The following is an 18,991-nucleotide window of genomic DNA, read 5'->3' as shown; positions in this document are numbered from 1 at the left end:
GTCCTCACCCGATGATAAGAATGAACTTCAGTGTCAAAGGAAAGTGGATTCGAATGTGTTAGCTTGTGACCTTGAACAGTTGCTCAACCTTTCTAAGCCTCACTCTTTTCATCTTTAAAGAGTGGGTGATGATAGTTATTTCTTGAGTTGGTTGAAAAATGGAAAGTACTCAGCCTGTTCTCTACCTGGAACATTATTCAATAAATGCCAGTTCTCTTCCTCTTCCTATAGTAACGTGGGTATCAGTATCAGATAAAACCATATTTAGAAGACAATATGAGGCCGGGACCGGTTTGGCTCAGTGGATAGAGCGTCGGCCTGTGGACTGAAAGGTCCCGGGTTCGATTCCGGTCAAGGGCATGTACCTTGGTTGCGGGCATATCCCCAGTAGGGGGTGTGCAGGAGGCAGCTGATCGATGATTCTCTCTCATCGATGTTTCTAACTCTCTATCCCTCTCTCTTCCTCTCTGTAAAAAATCAATAAAATATATTAAAAAAAAAAATTAAAATAGAAGACAATATGAGGAAGTATGTTTATCCTACCCCCATCATCATGTGAGGTAATTAAGTAAATTGTCGACTAGAATGTGCACCTAGAAAGTTACCTTGGTCTCACATTGTGGATGTCAAAGCACCAAGCCACTACTCCAAGGCTCTTATGAGCTCATCAGCACAGAGTTACGTGAAATTAGTCCTTACGGCAGTGAGCAATAAGAGTTAGGCTCCAAGCTGGAGGAGAACCCGTGAGGCGCATATATACCTGCCACCACCAGCTCCTTTCTGGAGGATGTTTTGAAGGCCATGGAGTGTAGCCTGCCCACACAGCCAACAAATTTCTGTTAAAGTACCACTGTTGAAGTTTCATTGCTTTTTAAAAAATGTATTTTATTGCCGAAACCGGTTTGGCTCAATGGATAGAGCGTTGGCTTGGGGACTGAAGGGACCCAGGTTTGATTCCGGTCAAGGGCATGTACCTTGGTTGCGGGCATATCCCCAGTAGGGGGTGTGCAAAAGGCAGCTGATCAATGACTCTCTCTCATCGATGTTTCTAACTCTCTATCTCTCTCCCTTCCTCTCTGTAGAAAATCAATAAAATATATATATATATTTAAAAAATATATATATATATATATTATTGATTTTTTATTTTTTTTACAGAGTAAGGGCAAGGAATAGAGTTAGAAACATCGATGAGAAAGAAACATCGGATCAGCTGCCTCCTGCACCTCCTCCCCCCGCACCTTACTGGGGATGCGCCCGCAACCAAGGTACATGCCCTTGACCGGAATTGAATCCGGGACCCTTCAGTTCATAGGCTGACGCTCTATCCACTGAACCAAACTGGTTTTGGCAAAGTTTTATTGCTTTTGTTTCAAAGTTTATCAGTGACACACAATTTAAATTAACTTTTTTAAAGGAGTGGAAATATATTGGCTTATATAATTTGGAAGTTTAAGAAAGTGATACTTACTTCAAGTACATATGGAGCACATGTCCAACCACTAATCCAATCACTCTCGTTGGGACATGCAAAAATTTCATTGGTTAGATAGACTTGGGTTATTCTCAGAGCAAGGGGTAGAGATACTTCTACCTGAACTACACGGACAAAGAGTGAGTTTGGAGGACTTGCAAAATGAAGAGATTGGTTTCTTGGCAGACAAATGCAATAGATGTCTACAGCAAGCTAGTATAGCATAGCACCTATTGTGGGAGTGTTAACATGTGAACCCAGGTTGTCAGCTGGCATATCAGTCAGGGTCTAGTCAGGAGACAGAAGCCATCCCAGTTATTTTAACAGAGATAATTTAAAATAAAGAATTTATGACAACTATAAAATTGTTAGCTAGGTAAATAAAAGTATAAAAAGAGGATATTAATATGATTCCAGGGCTGAGGAGAGTAGGGAAGAGGATGGAATTATCAAAATCTAGAAGTTTGGAGGAAATGCCATATTGAGCTAAAACTCAGACCACTCACTACTGCTTCTGCCGAGTACTCTCAGTGATGGCCAACAGACCTTACACCAAAAGAAGCAAACAGGAAGGAGTTCGTCCCCTTTCCTCCTCTAGACTTGCAGGCTCCCTTTACCCCAGTAATTTCAGAACCTAACCTGGGGCTTCTGGCAAAGGAGAAACTTGGTTTGCAGAGTCGCAGCTCCAGCATCATAAAGCCAGGGGTGGGTGTGGAGCTGAGAGACAATAACTTTATGACAAGGAAGTCATCGCACTTTAGTGTGCATTGATTGCTCCCTCAACAGTGGCCGAAAATAAGTGTACTAGAGACTTGGAAGTTTGGATGGCATTGAATAATGCATGGAGGTCTGATCACGAGTCTCTCCTACCTTCAAAGTTTCTTATTCCTGGGGCATAAGATCTGATATCAAAGGGACTATACCAGGTGTGACCATAAAATAAAAGGGATGGCATCCCCAGGAAAGCACCTCATTCCTTTGAGTTACTCTTTTTTTTTTTTTTTTTTTTTTTTTTTTTTTTTTTAAATCAATCTTTATTGTTCATATTATTACAAAGGTTCCTCTTTTCTTCCCCCCTCCACCAGGTTCCCACCCCACCCTCTGCCCCCTCCCCATCCCCCATTGTCCTCATCCATAGGTGCACAGTTTATGTTCAGTCTCTTCCTCCCTCCCTTTCCCCGATAGTAAATCCCTTTTCAGATAGTAAATCTGTTACTTAGCATTTTCTCATATCAATAATACCTCCACATGCCCAATGATACACTTCACACAAAAGACATTTCCAAATAGGTCAACCAGCCTCATCCAGGCCCCACCCAAGGCACTCACAGATCAGCACCCCAGCGCTATACTAACTCAACACATCCAGATCTAAGCCTTCATCACTTGATTCAGCAGACCCTCAAGTTCCCGCAAAAGTTTCCAGCCATGTCTGAGAGGCAGCTGTGGGCAGGTACAGGCGAGGAGCGAGCTGTTTCGGGCCTGGCTGCTCCGGGCCTGGCCTCTGTTGCTCTGGTTCGTTCCACAACCAGCTGCTCCGGGTCTGGTCACTGCCGCTCCCGACCTAGTTGCTCTGGACTTGGCTGTTGCTGCTTCAGGCCTGGCCGCACCCGACCCGGCTGCTCTGGGACCGGTTGCTCCGGTCCCGGCCGCTCCGGGCCTGGCCGCTCCCAGCCTGACAGCCGCTGCTCCGGGCCTGGCTGCTCCCAGCCTGGCAGCCATTGCTCCTGGCCTGGCCGCACCAAACCCGGCTGTTCCGGGCCTGGCCGCTCCCAGCCTGGCAGCTGCTGCTCCGGATCTGGCCGCTCCCAGCCTGGCAGCCGCTGCTCCGGGCCTGGCTGCTCCCAGCCTGGCAGCCATTGCTCCTGGCCTGGCCGCACCAGACCCGGCTGCTCCGGGCCTGGCCGCTCCCAGCCTGGCAGCCGCTGCTCCCGGCCTGGCCGCACCAGACCCGGCTGCTCCGGGCCTGGCCGCTCCCAGCCTGGCAGCCGCTGCTCCGGGCCTGGCCGCACCAGACCCGGCTGCTCCGGGCCTGGCCGCTCCCAGCCTGGCAGCCGCTGCTCCGGGCCTGGCCGCACCAGACCCGGCTGCTCCGGGCCTGGCCGCTCCCAGCCTGGCAGCCGCTGCTCCGGGCCTGGCCGCACCAGACCCGGCTGCTCCGGGCCTGGCCGCTCCCAGCCTGGCAGCTGCTGCTCCGGATCTGGCCGCTCCCAGCCTGGCAGCCGCTGCTCCTGGCCTGGCCGCACCAGACCCGGCTGCTCCGGGCCTGGCCGCTCCCAGCCTGGCAGCCGCTGCTCCGGGCCTGGCCGCACCAGACCCGGCTGCTCCGGGCCTGGCCGCTCCCAGCCTGGCAGCCGCTGCTCCGGGCCTGGCCGCACCAGACCCGGCTGCTCCGGGCCTGGCCGCTCCCAGCCTGGCAGTCGCTGCTCCGGGCCTGGCCGCACCAGACCCGGCTGCTCCGGGCCTGGCCGCTCCCAGCCTGGCAGCTGCTGATCCGGATCTGGCCGCTCCCAGCCTGGCAGCCGCTGCTCCTGGCCTGGCCGCACCAGACCCGGCTGCTCCGGGCCTGGCCGCTCCCAGCCTGGCAGCCGCTGCTCCGGGCCTGGCCGCACCAGACCCGGCTGCTCCGGGCCTGGCCGCTCCCAGCCTGGCAGCCGCTGCTCCGGGCCTGGCCGCACCAGACCCGGCTGCTCCGGGCCTGGCCGCTCCCAGCCTGGCAGCTGCTGCTCCGGGCCTGGCCGCTCCCAGCCTGGCAGCCGCTGCTCCTGGCCTGGCCGCACCAGACCCGGCTGCTCCGGGCCTGGCCGCTCCCAGCCTGGCAGTTGCTGCTCCGGGCCTGGCCGCACCAGACCCGGATGCTCCGGGCCTGGCCGCTCCCAGCCTGGCAGCTGTTGCTCTGGGCCTGGCCGCTCCCAGCCTGGCAGCCGCTGCTCCGGGCCTGGCCACACCAGACCCAGCTGCTCCGGACCTGGCTGCTCCCAGCCTGGCAGCTGCTGCTCCGGGCCTGGCCGCTCCCAGCCTGGCAGCCGCTGCTCCAGGCCTGGCCACACCAGACCCAGCTGCTCCGGGCCTGGCCGCTCCCAGCCTGGCCGCCGCTGCTCCGGGCCTGGCCGCACCCGACCCGGCTGCTCCGAGCCTGGCCGCTCCCAGCCTGGATGCTCCGTGCTTGGCTACTGCTGTTCTGGGCCTAGCTGCTCCCAACCCGGCTGCTCTGGGCCGGGCTTCTTCGGGCCCAGCCACTCCGTGTCTGGGTGTTCCTGGACTGGCCACCCTGGGCTTGGCCGCCTCTGCCTCAGGCCTGGCTGCCACTGCCCCAGGTCTGGCTGCTCCAGTGCTGGCCGTTGATGCTCTTGTTCTGGCTGCTGCTGCTCTGGGGCCTGGCCACTGCTGCTCCAGGCCCAGCTGCCACTGCCTTGTGCCTGGCCACTCTAGGCCTGGTCGCCGCTGTTCCAACATTCTGTCCCTTTTTTCTCTTTTTTTTTTTCTTTTTTTAAAAAAAAAACAAAACGCATTTATGTTGCAATGTTGGCTGGTGCGTTGAGTTCTGACGTAGTCTTTGATTTTTCAAGATCTTCTTTGTATTCTTTCTTAAGTAATTTTACTATCATTTGCTCTCACTTGATTTCTTCACATTGAGAACTTCTTTGGTTTCTTCCTCCTTGTCCTGGGAGCTCAGCAGGTTGGCCTGTGGCACCCCTTTGTTCTCCGCGGGCTCCCGCGCTGCTCCAGTCTGTTGCCGGGGTCGGCGCCGCCCAGGAAGTAGCCCCCGTCCTTGGCTCCGTTGCCAGCGCTCAGCAGTCGAAGGCTCAGGGGCACCCCCCCCACTGGGGGCCCCGTCGCCCGGCTCCTTGCTGGCGCCCGGCTGGCCGGTGTCCGGCAGGGGCTTCTGCTCCTCGTGGCGTTCCTCCAGTCTGGAGCTTTCTTTCTTCCTCCCACTAGGGGAGTCCAGGATCAGAGTCAACAGACTGTCCTCTGCGCACAGTGTGCGCGACTCCGGGGGCTCGGCCTTTGGCCGCGCTCCCAGGACTCCACCTCACAGCTCCGTCTCCCCCTGCCCGAGCCTGGGTCCCCAGGGACTGGCCCAGACCTGGAGCTCGTGGCGGTCTGGAATGAGGCTCAGAGCTGCCGCCGGAGGCTTTGTTTCTTCCGGCTAGGGTAATCCAGCATCAGAGTCAACATTCAGTCCTCTGCGCGCCATGTGCGCGCGACTCCGGGGGCCCCGCATTTCGCCGTCCCCCGGGATTGTCTCCCCCTGCCGGAGCCTGGGTCCCCAGGGTCTGGCACATAACTTGGGGCTCAGCGCTGCCGGTTCGGGGGTTCAGCCCAGGCTGGGGGTTCTATTTCCTTCCTGCTAGGGAACGCCAGGCAGCACCCAGCCCTCTCCTCCTCTCCGGCTGCGACCTCTCCGCGCGCACGTGCGTGCGAGCGCGCAGCATGTCTCCGTACCTTAGGCTTTTTTTCAGCTCCTCTGATTTTCCTTCTGGTTTTCTCCCTCCTTCCTATTGTAGAGTTTTCAGTCAGTCGACTACCTGTAGCTCTGGGCAATGTCCACTCTACATTTTAGTTGTATTCCCTTGAAATTGTTGTGAGCTGCTGCGGCTAGGTGTATACCCGAGCAGCCATCTTGGATCCTCCCCTTTGAGTTACTCTTTCAGGCATCCATACTGCAAGCAGTCAAACTTTCCCTTTGCTAGCTAAGCTACCGGTAGTCAATGGCTCGGTCATTATAGAGCCCTGTTGATCAAAGTTCAGCTGAAACTTTCCCAATGACTAAGCATAAACAACCTTGCCAGAGGAAGGAGCCAGTGTGTTTACACAGAATGTTTGACCTTTTCCTAAGGAAAGGTTCTTCTCTTGGTCAAAATTTCTCAATAACTCTGTCACTTAAGATTAGCTCTTGAAGTCCTGAAGTTTTAGATAAATTAAATTTCTCCAGTTATTCTAACCATGGTTGTATGAACCATTTGGTCAAAGCAGGTTGTGAGTGTGTGTGTATGTGTGTGTGTGTGTGTGTGTGTGTGTGTGTGTGTGTGTGTATACATGCTTTATGAAGCCAGGTGGAAAAATACATATTCTATGTAAGCAATAAATGTCAGAACATCAAGTACAATTTGATGAACTTTAGTAGAACAGCTATTAAGCAACAACAAATTGTGAAGGCTCAACTTTCCAAAGGAGAAAATCTGAACATGAAAAGCACTACTGAACCATGAATCCAGTTTTGTTTTATTGTTAGCAAAAGGCTGTCATCTAAAGTAATTTTATTTCTATTAATAAACGAGTAATAAATAACAATTGTTCCAAATAAGAATAAACTTTCCAGGAAAAAAATTATAGACATACAAATCTGTCATCAGAAGTGACTTTGAGCATGATAAAAATTATAAAAACACTCCATTTTGTTTTAACTAAGTACAGTATAGTTTTCAAGTCTGTCTTCCCATTCAGTCCTCCCAAGACCTGTGTGAGGTAAATAAGATTTATCATTCAACTTTACAAATTCAAAAAACAAAACAACTGAAGCTCAGAGAGGTTTAAGCAGTCTGTGGAAGTTGTAGATGGTAGAACAGAAACCAGGTTTTCTGAATCCTACATGGATCCTCATTGCATTGCTGCTTCTTTAACTCTATAGTCAAGTCTCAAAAAAAATGACAAAAGTAAAGGATCATAGCCTGCTATTGCCTGCATCTATAAAGTGGTAAGATCTATCCTTTTATCTGGTGCGTCTAAAATGTAACTTATAAGTGGGAAGCTAGATTTGAGAATAATAATGATAACTAAGGTTTATTGATTGTTACTACTACTCTCTTCCTTATTCAGCCCCTAAAACTACTCATGAGGTATATGTTTCCTGTAGTCTCATTTTCCAGATAAATAAACAGAGGCTCAGGGAACTTTCCAAAGTCTCGTAACCAGTAAGCTGTAGAGGAAGGATCAAGTGGATGTTTGTCTAATTCAAACCCCACACTCCTCCCTGCTCCTCCGCGCAGCCTCGGCCCTGGCAGGACTGCCTGTTATAAGTGCTGATTCATCCCACTCTCCCAGACCTGCCTGAACGCAGAGGATCTAAATAAAGACGATGCAGCCACAGCCCAGCACACTGCAAATATATCCTCACCTGGGAAAGACATGAACTTCAGCGTTTACTTGCCACGCAATCTTGGTTAACACCCTCCTTTACATTCTTCCTCAGTGGCCAGGGAGTGACAATATCAGGGTCATCTTAATGGTCACTGACCTCTCACCTACCTCCATTGGAGCTTGCCCCCAAAAGGAGCCATTGTTCCAAAATGCGGGCCTTTCCCCCTTTGTTTAAGACCTTAGAATGAGATGTCAGGTAAAATCCAGTCATTACCTAATTAACCAGAGTGGATAATATTCTCAAACTGCAGGCCTAAAGGCAGGAACCAAACTCCAATGCTGGTGTAAGTGGTTTAAAAAAAAAAAATCCATGCACTACCCAATCCATTTCTTACTAACTTTGCGTCATCTTCAAAACATCCCAGCGGCATTAATCCATATTATGGATTTGAAACTTTCTTTTCTTTTTTTTCTTTTCTTTTCTTTCTTTCTTTTTTTTTTTTTTTGCTTAAAGTCTAACTTATTTTAAAAGTTAAAACTCAAAAGTGCCTGAAACCACAAAACTTTTTTTTTTTTTTTTTTTTTGCACTCAGAGCTGAGAAAGGTCTGAAGTTTCCCCCCAAGATTTTTTTATAAGGAATTTGCTCTTAGGCCGATGCTTGTTAACTCGAGTTCTTTTTTCTGACCAACTTTTAATTTCCTGAAAAGTGGGGATTATGACATGGAGAAGGCACTAACAAATCCTAATCTGGGCTAATGAGCTGCATAGGTAAGCGAGTGTCCAGCCACTACCAGAAGATAATAGTGCCCGAGGATTTTCTTTCCCTCCCAATTAAGCATCGATGTGATTATCTGCATGTACAGCAGTATTCCTGTAGTCACTGTGCTAGACTAACAGTCTGAATTTATTTTCTGTAATATTCTTTTTAATAACAATGTCAATTAAAGACATCTGTTGAAAGTCTGTAATGCTTACTTCTTGAATAGACAGCATAAGAGCGTGCTTTAAGAATTCTGTTTTTAGTTTAATGTTATGGGCTGTTAAGGAGAAGGTTTATGGGTGTAACATTATTAGTTGGAATTTGACTCAAATTGAAGTCAGGCCCAAGAATTTACTTATCCATAATATTATGAAGGGCTTTTTGAAAACATTAAAAAGTTTAACTAAACAAGAATATTAGTTGAGTTTAATGTTTTACCTGCAGTTCTCAAGACCACTCAAAACACTTCATAATCACCAGATTTCAAATTCATATGTTAGCCTGTCTCTTACACTACAAGACTTTGTGAAAGTCAGAGATTTATTACATCAGGTCAACATTTTAACTCTGAGGGGGGAAAAAGAGAGAGAGATTTGCTGAATTATTTGACTAGAGTTGGGGGGAAAAATCCCATATGTCACGCACCCTTTGTTAGGATGTGAGGTGCCAGCTGAGCCATGGGGATGGTGGCAGAACAGCAAGGCTCAAGGTCCCCAGCCCAGGCTCGGCCTGGACAGAAGCCACCACACTGACACCATTGCCAAGTAGAAATGAATCACCCTAGCCATTGGCTGGGCTTAGCATCCCTGTAATTTCATTTGAAAACCTCAGTGATCAAGATGAGAAGAAAGCAAGGAAACATACCAAATGTTTCCTCATGCAGTTTGAAGCGCCCCTCATTCTCTGTGCCTGTGGCCTTAACACTTCTTTTGGCATTGCTATGGGTAACATGAGGGGTAATTCACCACTGTCAGGGAATTTGGCTGTTCCATCACCTAAATAAGAGATCTGCATAACTCCATGGTGATTGCTGTCTGGGTGAATTATGTGGCTCCTTCACACATTTCTTGATGGAACAGTGATAACTCAGATAATGCATTATCCTGGGCCCCTCTTTGAGAGGAATCTGCTACTGTTTCTCGAAAAGCAGTGAAAGAAAGACCTCATGGAGACATTTAAAGTCGCATCACCATGCCAATCCCAACTATTACAATCGGTAAGAAGCAATTGCTAGACCAGATGTATTTGCACCCCTGAGTTCGTTGCAGCATTATTCACTGTGGCCAAGACATGGAGACAACAAAAGTGTCCTTCGATAGAGGTTTGGATGAAGAAGATATGGTACATAGACACAATGGAATATACTCAGCTCTAAGAAATGATGTTGGCCGTAAGTACTGCCATTTGCAACAACATGGATGGACCTTGAACATAATATGCTATATGAAATAAAGTCAGTCAGAAAAAGCTAAGAACCATATGATTTCACTCAGATGTGGATATTAAACTGAAACTCGTGGACACAAACAGCAGTGTGATGGTTCCCAGAGGGGACGGAGGAAAGGAGGCCTACTTGATGGTGACGGGAGATGATCTGACCTTGGGTGGTGGGCACACAGTATAATATACAGGTCTTGTATCATAGAAATGTACCCTTGAAACCTATTTGGTCCCATTAACCAATGTCACCCCAATCAATTTAATAAAATAAATAAATGCAACAAAGCTAAATCTCCCTGACAATTCTTTCAGCTGCTTAGAGCTGGTGCTCATTGGTCATCAAGCTCTTAGAAAAGAATAGATGAAGCCATGCCCCAAATGTGGCATTCATACCTGGCAGAGGGAATTCCCTGGCTTTGCCATCCATCACCCCTGCATCCAGCCAGCCAACATATCCTTGCGTGCCCACTCGACGTCTGGGCTAAGCACGAGCGATTCAGCAGGAAGCCACACAGATGCAGTGTTGCTTTCCTAGGGCTTCTCATCTGTTGGGAAGGCAGACATGAAGGCTTTACAAGTGTGATGAATATTAAGAAGGAGACAAGCAGGCTACTCTGGAAGGTTGTTACAGGAGAACTTAACCTAGTCAGAGGAGTCCAAAGATTTCCCAAAAGAAATAATGCTTCAACTGAGACTAAAGGAGGAGTCTAGGGAGGGAGTGCCTTCGAGAGAGCAAAGTCCCTTGGGCAGGCAGGAAATGCAGGGTGGCCAAGAGAGACTGAGAAGTCCGTATTGGTGGGAGACAGACAGGGAGGGGAAAACAGGTTCAAGCTGAGTCAGGAACAATAAACCAAGAGGGGGAGAAAAAAAAGAGTTATATCAATAAAATTTTTTTATGATTCTGGAAGCATGGGAAATTTTTAAAAATTTTTATGAAGTATGTCATATATTGAGTATATACTGTGTGTGTATGTATATGTATAAATATATATACACACACACTATATATATACCAATTAACACCAGCTCTAATCAGCTGAAAGAATTGTCAGTGAGATTTAGTTTTGTTGCATTTATTTATTTTATTAAATTGATTGGGGTGACATAAGTTAATGGGATCAAATAGGTTTATATATATATATATACATATATATATACATATACATACTATATATTAGTACATATGTGTATATACACACATGTATATATATAGCATATGTGTATATACATATGTACTTATATATAGTTTAAGTAACTATATTCTTATTAAACTATTGCTATTTAAACTATAGTTTAAATTAAAATTATAAAATGATCATACTTGTGCCAACCACCCAGCTTAAGAAATACATTTTTGTGACTTTTAAGACATTCTTTATATTCTCCCCAACATATTTCCTCTCCTCATTTTTTACTTATAATTTCACCACACATGTGCATATCACTAAGCAATTTCATTGGTTGTATGTGTCTCCCTAAAATTTATATAAATGAGTTTATATTTTATGTATTTTGATACTTTTTTGAAGGAATTATGCTGGGATTCATCCATGTTGATGTAGTAGGACAGGATTTCAATCTATAGCTAAACTTTAATACACAGTGAGACAGGCAAAACAGGTCGAATTTGGAAAATATATAGGCAATTCTCATATGTATTTTCATTCCTTAGTATCTCAGTCCTTCTTCACCCATCTTTACAGTAAGTAACAATTGAGCTGATAATGAACATTAAATTTACCAGGTAAAACCTGATATTTGCCAAAGGTTTTGTACTTTGTCATACAAGCATATCATTGCTTTTTATGCCCCATATTTCCAATTGACAGGTGAGGGACTTGAAGTCTAGAGAGATTACAAAACTTTGCAAGGAGTCCCTTTATGTGGCAGAGAGGTAAAAAATCCAGTTTTGCTCACCCCTCTCACCAAGTATTAGGCAATGGGAAGTGAGAACAAGGAGGGACTAAAGACCTGAGTGATTTGAAAACTTGGTAAACAGTTTTTCCTGATATTTCATCATCTCCTTCTAAGCTCTGGGTGTGAGTACAAAGACAAACACATTCTGATTTAATCCTCACGTCCTCCATTCACCTTGCTTCTGGCCTTCTAAGATTTCTGAGAAAAGCAACGTCATGAACTGCTGTGTTGGCCGGTGGAAAGCTATGGTCAGAACTTATTTCTATGACTTTGCTGTGCATTGGAATGTTTAGTGATGAGATCAATTTGCCACAAGTAAAGTTTCCAAAGTACTTTCACACTATTTTATTTCTCAGACTCTAGCAGCCTTCACAGTAGTATTGACACCAGGGTGAACCTTGGCAGGGATTACATGGCGGCTCAGGGAGGCCAGTTTTCAGTGTCCAAGTCCTTCTCAGAACAAAGATCTTCTCAGTCCCGGCTCCTGATCCAGTCTCCTCCAAAACAGCATGCTCTGCCTACACCCAGGATCATTTTTAGTTACGTCACTGCCTGAGATTCTGTTCCGATTATCTCTGAGGTCCAGGATCTAAGTGGACCATGGAATTTGCCCTGGGGCACAAAGGATTTGCATTGGGATCCTTGGTGCATAAGGCAAATTTCTCAGGCTGGCCCTGCAGTCCTGGGGCTAAGTCATAACTGGATGAGCTTTAGGGGCCTTGGGGATGACATCAATGAATCATATCCAACTTGTACCCAACCTCTAAATTTACACCATCCTTTACTCCATTAATTGTTTTTGAAATATTTCTATCTACAAAACAAACCATTTGAAAAACACATTGGCTTATGGTCTTGTCTTGCATAAACGATGGCCCTAGTTCATGGACCTCCTTAATACTTCCAAGACTGGTACGCGTGTACAGCACAGGCCTGAGAGCCACAGCAGTCCCCTGGCATTTGAAGAATTTGGATTCACTGCTTGAATTACTCCAGAGAGACCCCAGGGGCCCCTGACCTATGTGATTTATAGTTTAGCTAAGACAAATGTGACTAAAGTGAGCTGCAAGGTTGGAGACACCACATTCTCTAGTTACCTTACCGAATAGAACCGATCTGCTTCTGATCTGGGTCTTGGAGCACTTTAGCTGTTCCCTCTTCTTTCTCAATCAAAAACAGTGAGAGAAAGTGGTGTATGCCTATTTGGGTATTTACAAAGGTCTTAGGAAACCTTTCTCAAAGGCCAGGAGTCTCCTCTAGTCATCCACAACATTGTTTGAGAGAAAAATAAAACAAGATACAATGCAGGATACAATCTATGTATGCATATATGTAAAACATGAAAAAGATGCAATGGACAACTCAAATATGAGAGAAATTGTATTTAATCGGTAAGATTAGAACTGTGTTAGTCAACTAGAGTTGTCTTCTTATTCCCCTGGCAGTCATTCTGACGCCCACACATGGATTCAATGGGAACTGTAGTTTTTGGCTGTATGGCTGCATCTCTGCCCTGAGGGGAGTGTGAATTTCAGTGGTCAGCTAGCCATTTGTGCCACAGGGGGGCCTGATCCTCATGTAAAAGCCATCTCCATCTTGCTTGCCTTGTCTCATGATTGAGCCTTTCCTATGCAGTAATGCCTCCCCATCTCAGCCCTCACTGACACTCACTGCTCTCTAGTTGGCCTGGGGGTTGTGAGAAAAACCTGCATGCCTACCTGAGTGTTTATAAGGTCAGTCCTTCTCTAACTACAAAGGAGGAGGGGTGATGAGCTATGCTTTGTCCATACAGGTTCGTTCCTATTGAGCCTTCTTTATTTCATCTGAATGATGCTTAACAAATTAAGTACGAATGAATATAACAGATTCCATTCTCTGATGTATATAGTGTCCCAGGAGCCTTCAGTGGAAAAAAACAGCATTGGACCCCTCACAGGGCTGAATAACCTTTCTGTCTGGCGGGGCAGGGCAGGTTGGGCCAGGGCACAGGAAGTGGTAGCACTGCTTGTGGGTCCCCAAAGGAGGCTGCTTCACCTGCTGTGCACTGTCTCCTGCCCCTGAGAGGCTCCTGCCAGCCCCTTGTGTGGGGTAGAATCTCTGGTTTCTGTCCTTTGTGCCAGCCCGACCACTGGAGAGCAGGGTTTAGCCATTTCTGAAAGTCCCCTCTCATTCCTTAATGCCCTCTCATCACAGCCCCTCTGTGTTGCATGAACTTGAAGACCAGGTGGCTGTTGGCTGCTCTGTGTTCTTTCACCTCCAGAGTATATTGTGTATATCCAACTCCCATTAATGTAAGCAAAATGGCGAAATTTGTGGGAAGGACCCTCTTGATAGGCAGGAAAGAGCATATATCTGCAGTGCTTCCCTGTCTCCCTTCTGGTTCTCTTGGCATATATGTGGCATATCCCCTGCTGCTCATTGGCTCCTTGCTTTTTTTGCAGCTATTGAGATGTTTGTATGGTTTTCCTTTCCTTTTTTTTTTTTTTCTGTCAACATGGTGGATTACATTGATTTTTTTTTTTTTTTTTTTTTTTTTTTTATTTTAAAGCAGCATTGCATTTCTAGGTTAAATTCCACTTGATCATGATGTATCTTCCTTTCTGTGTAATTATTGGATTCAATTTGCTAAAATTTTATTAAGTATTTTTGTCTAAAACTCTATAGTTTTCTTTCTTTTTTAAAAAAATATATTTTATTAATTTTTTACAAAGAGTAAGGGAGAGGGAGGGAGAGTCAGAAACATTAAAGAGAGAGAAACATCAATCAGCTGCCTCCTGCATACCCCCTACTGGGGATGTGCCCACAACCAAGGTACATGCCCTTGACCGGAATCAAACCTGAAACCCTTCAGTCCATAGGCCGAAGCTCTATCCACTGAGCCAAATTGGTTAAGGCTAATTTTCCTTTCTTGCAATGTATTTGTCTGGCTTTGATAACACGGTAATACTGCAGTCATAAAATGAGTTGAGAATGCTTCCATTTTCTGAACAACAACAACAAAAAACCACAACAACACACAAGTTTAGTGTTAGTGTATTAATTCCATTTTAAATATTTGGTAGATTCACCAGTGAGCTACCTGGGATTGGAGTTTTCTAGGTGAGAAGGCTTTCGACTCAATTCAGCTTCTTTCAGGTTAATTTGGCCCCCCTATTGAAGCAATACCCTCTGGGTATTCTGTCAGATGCCCTGCACTACAAGGTTTTCCCACTCTAGCTGGAGAAAACACAAGCTGATCCCAGCTCTGTGTGATCTCCACAAATTGTTACTTCTGCTCTGGGAGGTTCCTGTCCTAATCTCGGGTCATTTTCTCATACAGTGTGCCAATCAGTACTTACCTGATGACTCAGGGGGTACACGCTGCTGAGCTCTGTGATTCTCTGTGCCTCTCTCTCCCCTCTGATGCACTTCCAATGAACTTGAGCTACAGTGACTTCCTCGAACTCTGAACTCCATCCCCTCCACTTAGGGAGATTGCCAGGCCCTGCCTGGATTGCCCCATCCAGTTGGTGGCCTAAAACTTTATCCGGGAAGTACACTAGGCAGTCATTAACATAATTTGCTTCCCTCTCTAAGTGATCACTTTCCCGTGCTGCTTTTTGTCCAATGTCTCAAAAGCATGACTTCACACTTTTAATCCAGAGTTTGTAATTATTTAAGTGGGAAAGAAAATCTGGTTCTTGCTCATTCATCTTGGCCAGAAGCAGAAATCCCTTATATACATATTCCTGTTTGTGTAGACTAAGTTGCTTTGACCCTTTTAAAAAGTTTTCAGTCTATCACAGTTATCGATTTTTATTTTTTACACAGTCAAATTCTTGCAAATAAGGTCTCCCTGATTTTGTACTTATGTGATTAATTGGGCAACTTGAAGTCAGCTCTCATATTTTTCTGTTAATTTTCTTCATATTAATTTGGTTCTTAGGAACTTTGAATTTTGTTTCTGACATCCATTCTACTATCTCATTTATTAAATGAATACTTATCCATGCCAATCATAGGCCTGGCATTGTTTTAGATGACACAGGGTATATAAACATCGTTCTTGTTCTCATGCAGCTAACAATTTGTGAGTGGGAGGAATACACAACAGACAGACAAAAAGAGATACACCAATGAATTATTTCAAATAGTGCCAAATGCTCTGAAGAAAACAAAATTGAACACTGTGATAAAGAATAACCAAGGCAAGGGAGTGGCTACTTTAGCTTAGATTTTCAGGGAAGTTCTTTGCATGGGTTCTTGGTTGCAAACAATAGAAAACAACTTGCTTAAGCAGAAAAGACATTTTGGGAAGAGTTTCAGGTATCAAATCGCCTGGATACATCAGCTGCAGAAGCCAGCTTCCTTAGGATCCCAGGGAGGCAAAGCACAGCCAACATGAACTCATGCCGTAGTTCGCACACTACCTCCACACCAACCAGCCACGGCCACTGCCAGCAGCCCCACCACTGGGCCACCATCCCCACTATGAGCTCCTCCACCCTCAGATGCAGCTGATGTTCTGTGGATTCTCCGTGGCACCAGAGCTGCCAGGAAAACTGCCCTGCCCCTGCCCCCAGGCATCAGTGTCTTCACATGTGAAACTCAGGGTTAGGAATTGATTCAAGTCATATGCACATGACTAAGTTTCCATAGGTGGGGAAAGCGACCACCTGGACAGCTGGCCCTCAAAAGTCCCAATAATGGAGCCAGAGATGTTCATTTGTTAGGGGAGTAACAGACAATGTCTCTACAGCCTCTCTAAAAAGGTGACATTTGAAGTACTATCTATATCATGAGAAAAGCCAGCCACATGAAGATCTGAAGGAAACACATTTTAGCTCAAGGGAGCAGCAGCAGGAGAAACTGGCTTGGCGTTTTCATGGGACGTGAAGTCCTGGGGAGCTGGAGCATAGTGGACAAGGAACAGACAGTCAAGAGATGAATCCAATAGGTGGCAGAGGCTTGGCATATGCAACCTTGAAGACTGTGATGGGCATTTGCATGGTATTTTTATTGCACAAGGGAACCATTAGGTTATAGGAGGGGGGACAATATGACCCTCTTGGTGGGGTTCACTTAAAACTAGAAACAATTTTTTTCTTCTTTACATTAAATTGTAAAAATGTTATAGATATTTAGACATTAAAGAATTAAAAATAATTTAAATATTCTAATAATATTTTCTTTATAAAAATAAAAAATTTTAAATCCTCACTCAAAGGTATGTTTATTGATTTTTAGAGAGGGAGACACAGAAACATTGATGTGAGAGAGAAACATTGATCGGTTGCTTCCCATACAGGCCCCCACCAGGAACCAAACCCACAGCCTTTTTGGTGTAGAGGACTATGCTCCAACCAACTGAGCCACCCAGTGGGCATTTTATCAATATGTTCACTTCTGCCTATTCTCTCCATACCTTGCTATATGCATACCTATTTTTATATATCTTCCCACTGAACATCTACTGTTATATTGTATAAACGGCCCAGAGGAGGGCCGTTTACTGAATAGTATATATTATACGCGTTCAACACCAGGGACAATGCTGTCAAGCAAATTTGTCTTTACATACTGTCTTTTGGATGAACATTTAGGAATGGCATGAGTGGGTCACAAGATACATTTTTTTTTTTTTTAAATGTAATGCCTATTGCCACGGAGCTTTCTGAAAGAATCGCATTGATTTATAAGGTTACCAAAGGTCATGAGTGTATCAGTTTCACCAGTTATATAACTGCTGGTTTTGCGGAGAGAATGCGATCCTGAGTGTTCTTGCTTTCCTTTCTTTGATGACTACTGCCACCCTTGCCCATTGAAGTTACACGGAAGCAGTGGTGGAGCTCAAGGAGGAAGGGAGAGGGGAGGAGAAATGATGCCTTCTCCCTTAAGAGCACACAAATGGAAGACCTTTTAGGACAATTAACAAAGACATTTTAATGGGATACACTGGTTCCAAGAGCAGAGTAAAACTTGCTGAAAGCTATTGCCATACCTAAAAAAGACCGTGTCGACTTTAAAAGGGGGTACTTTAGCCCTGGCCAGTTTTTCTGTGATTAGAGCATGGACCCATGGACCAAAGGATCATGGTTTTGATTACTAATGAATTATTGTTTCTTTCATCTTGTCTTTTCTTATTCGTCCGAATCCAGGGTGTTTTTGTGTGTGCATATTATAGATATTCTTCTGTCATATTTGATGCGAAACTTTTCCACAATCTAATCTTTTCCCTTTTAAGGTGAGTGATGTGATTTGCATTGTTATGGGTATTTTAAAAATCTGCTTACTCAAACCTGTCATTTGTCAGTCTTTTCTGTTTAGATTACCTCTTTCCTTATATCTGAGAACATTGTCATTCCTCCACAGATGTACATTTAAAAAAATCTTTATTGTTGAAAGTATTACAGATGTCTCCTTCCTCCCTCCCTTCCTCCCCCCCCCCACCTGCCGTTGACCCCTTCTAGCCTGCCCCTGACCCCCAACCCCAGGCCGTCACCACCCTATTGTCTCTGTCCATAGGTTATGCATATATGCATACAAGTTCTTTGGTTGATCACTTCCCACCTACCCATCCCCACCTTATCTCTGAGATTCAACAATCTGTTCCATGCACACAGATATTATTCTATTTTCTACCATACTTTCATATAATTTTGAGTTATTTAGTACTTTGAATCAATCTGAGACTAATTTTTCTGGTTCTTTAATATGTAGGCATAAGTTAACCCCCTCCCCCAATATTATAAAATCTTTTATATTTTCATCCAATTTACTGATAAAACTTTGGGACAGTCCAAACCACTAGAAGCTTCTTTTGGATTTATACTCATCCATTCATCAATATTCTTGGTAGTTGCCCTATCAATCAATTATTCAGGGACCACCTATACATCCCCATCACTTCACAGAGTACCTTATACGTGTTCTAACCAAGATGCGTTCTAACCAAGATGTTTATTTGGCACCATAAACATTCATTGAATGAATAAATAAAAAGAAAGAAGGAGTTAATTAGCTGAGAACCTATCCACTGTTATAATATTCATATATTCATATATTCCTATATGTCTACAAGGGAAAAGTGAAGGACCTATAGGAGGCCTTCTGAGGCCTCCTGACTTATATTATTTCCTTGATCCACTAGTCTGGCAATCTTAATATATAAAAACCCTGGGCCCATCACATCCACAACGACTGGAGGCTTGACCAACCAAGTCAGTTCTGTAGTCAGTGCTGGGTTGCCGTGGTGACCCAGCTCTGACTGCTGCAAGGGCTGCAAATCAGGCCTGAAGAGAGGCCTGACAAGAAGCAGGGTCTGATCTGTGGCCTCTGT

The 18,991-nt window shown here is 45.4% G+C and overlaps 1 long non-coding RNA gene across 1 annotated transcript in view; it reads left to right on the top strand.

Moving 5' to 3' along the window:
• LOC311622851 overlaps positions 1-18,991 on the top strand; it is a 141,491-nt gene that overhangs the window by 97,713 nt on the left and 24,787 nt on the right. The window lies entirely within an intron of this gene.

Source organism: Pipistrellus hanaki (assembly GCF_964339955.1).
Source record: "Pipistrellus hanaki genome assembly, chromosome: 5".
In the NCBI taxonomy this organism is placed as follows: Eukaryota; Metazoa; Chordata; class Mammalia; order Chiroptera; family Vespertilionidae; genus Pipistrellus; species Pipistrellus hanaki.
Note: the sequence above shows the minus strand (reverse complement) of the source record. Positions and strands in the feature narration are given on the sequence as shown.